At 38.1% G+C, this 2,989-nt stretch overlaps 1 pseudogene; it reads right to left on the bottom strand.

Annotated features, from left to right (window-relative positions):
• Nucleotides 1–615: 615 nt before the first annotated feature.
• On the bottom strand, nt 616–991 carry LOC129041536 (large ribosomal subunit protein uL29-like; annotated as a pseudogene).
• Between the last annotated feature and the right edge of the window lie 1,998 nt (nt 992–2,989).

Here is a 2,989-nt window from a genome sequence, read left to right as displayed (position 1 = left end):
GTATACATGTATATGTATTTCATTTTAAAAACTATTATAAATGTTATTTAAAATTTTCATTTCCAAATGTTTATTACTAGTATATAGAAATATTATTGATTTTTGTCGATTAACTTTGTAACCTTGCCAAATTAAATTATGTCTTGAAATTTTTTAATACAAATTCCTTGAGATTTTCTATATAATAACATAATCTGAGAATAGGGACTCTTTTATATCTTTTCCCTCAATCTATATGACTTTTATTCCTTTTTCTCATGATATTGCACTGGCTGGGACTTCAATGTGACTTGGAATAGGTGTGGTAGGAGTAGACATTATTGCCTTATTTCTAGTCTTAGAGGAAAAACATTCAGTCTTTCACTATTAAGTGATATCATGTCACTTGTATAGTCACATATAAGTAATATGTAATATGTTATTACCTGTAGGTTTTTTAAGATGCCCTTTATCAGTTTGAGAAAGTTCCCTTCTTTTCCAGTTTGCTGAGGGTTTTTACCATAAATGTATGTTGAATTTTGTCAAATGCTTTTTCTGCATCAATTATTATGTTCCTGTATTTTTTCTTCTTTAGACTTTTTTTTTTTTTTTTTTTTTTTCTCAGCCAGCTGTGCTTTATTGACAACGCGCCACTCGGGCCTTGACTGCGTACTTCCGCAGGTACAGCCTCTCCTTCTGCTGCCGCTTCTTGGTCTTCAGGTTCTCCTTGTGCTTGTTGAACCGGCAGCACATGGCGCGTGTCTTCTTAAGCCACAGGTTCAGGGGCTTGTACTTCTTGCCCTTGTAGAATTTCCTGAGTTTCTCTTTCTGAGTCTGGTTAACAACCGTGAGAACACGTCCAATTTGCGGACGACTCAAATCTTAAGAGAGCTTGGAGGCCGCGCCGCCTGTCACTTTGGCGACGCGCAGCTGGGACAGCTCCACCTTCAGGTCATCCAACTGTTTCAGCAGCTCCTCCTTCGTGAAGGTCTCGAGCCTTGATCTTGGCCATTGCTGCATAGGCCACCGCCACCGCCTGCTCTGAGGGAAAGAGCTGGACTATTAATATGGTGGATTACATGTTTTAAATTGTGGACTATTAAGTCAGCCTTGTATTACTGGGACAAACTGTTTGGTCATGATGTATTATTCTTTTTATATATTCCTGGATTTGATTTGCTAACATTTTATTGAGGATTTTTTGCATCTATGTTGGTTACAATACTGTTTTATAATTGTCTCACTGTCTTTGTATGATTTTGTTAGCAAAATCATAAAGTAGGTTGAGAAGTATTCCTCCTCTTCTAGTTTCTGACAAAGATTGTGTAGAATTTGTATATATTTTTTAATTTTCTTTTCTTTTTCTTTTTTTTTTTTTTTTTGAGAGGGAGCCTCGCTCTGTCACTCTGGCTGCAGTGCGGTGGCGCGATCTTGGCTCACCGCAAGCTCTGCCTCCCGGGTTCATGACTTTCTCCTGCCTCAGTCTCCCGATAGCTGGGACTATAGGCGCCCGCCACCACGCCCGGTTAATTTTTTGTATTTTTAGTAGAGACGGGGTTTCACCGTGTTAGCCAGGATGGTCTTTTATCTCCTGACCTCTTGATCCACCCGCCTCGGCCTCCCCAAGTGCTGGGATTACAGGCGTGAGCCACCGCGCCAGGCCTTAAAATTTATTTTCTTTATTTACTTTTTAGACAGAGTCTCGTGCTGTCACCCAGGCTGGAGTGCAGTGGCAAAATGGAGCCCTCCACCTCGTGGGCTAGTGATCCTCCCACCTTAGCCTCCTGAAGACCTAAGCCCACAGATGTATGCCACCATGCCCAGCTAATTTTTAAATTTTTTGTAGAGATGGAATCTCTTGCTTTGTTGCCTAGGCTGGTCTTGAACTCCTGGGCTCAAGCAATCTTCTTGCTTCGGCCTCCCAGTGTTGGTATTACAAGCATGAGTCTCTGCAATTGGCCTTATTTTTTTCCTTAAATGTTAGGTAGAATTTACCAGCGAATCCATACAGACCAGGAGACTTCTTCTATAAAAAGCTTTTCAACTGTTGATTCAATTTCTTTAATAAATATAGGACTATTCAGAGTATCTGTTTCATCTTAGATGAACTTCATTATTTTTGGTTTGAGGAATTATTCTATTTCATCTAAGTTGTGGAATTTATGTGTATTGAGTCATTCATTACATTCCTTTATTATGCTTTTAATGTTTGCAGCATCTATGGTGTCCCTCTTTTATTCTTGATATTAGTAATTTGTGTTTCCTCTGTTTTTTTCTTTGTTAGTCTTGCTAGAGGTTTATCATTTTTACTGATTTTTTTTTAAAACCAGCTTTTGAATTAATCAATTTTCTTTATTCTTCTGATTTAAATTTTATTGATCTGTGTTGTTATTTTTGTTATTTTCTCTATTCTTCTTGCATTGGGTTTATTTTACTCTTCTTTGTCTAGTGTCTTTAGGCGGAATAATTTGATTATTTTCTTTTTTTTTGAGACTGAGTCTTGGCTGGAGTGCAGTGGTACAGTCTCAGCTCACTGCAACCTCCACCTCCTGGGTTCAGGCAATTCTCCTGCCTCAGCCTCCCAGGTAGCTGGGATTACAGGTGTGTGCCACCACGCCCAGCTAATTTTTGTATTTTTAGTAGAGATGGGGTTTTGCCACGTTGGCCAGGCTGGTCTCAAATTCTTGACCTCGAGTAATCTGTCCACCTTGGCCTCCCAAAGTGCTGGGATTATAGGCATGTAATTATTTAATGCTATACATTTTTTAAAGCACAGCTTTAGTTGCATCCCACACATTTTGACTTGTTATATTTTCATTTTTGTTCATTTCAAACTGTTTTCTAATGTCCCTTGACACTCCTTCTTTGACTCATGGATTATTTAGAAGTGTGTTGTTTAACTTTAAAATGCTTGGTGATTTTTCAGTTATTCTATATTACTGATTTCTAGTCAAAATTCCATTTTGACTAGAAAACATATTTTGCATGATTTTAATTATTTTAAAATCGT

This window comes from Pongo pygmaeus, chromosome 6 (genome assembly GCF_028885625.2).
Source record: "Pongo pygmaeus isolate AG05252 chromosome 6, NHGRI_mPonPyg2-v2.0_pri, whole genome shotgun sequence".
In the NCBI taxonomy this organism is placed as follows: Eukaryota; Metazoa; Chordata; class Mammalia; order Primates; family Hominidae; genus Pongo; species Pongo pygmaeus.
Note: the sequence above shows the minus strand (reverse complement) of the source record. Positions and strands in the feature narration are given on the sequence as shown.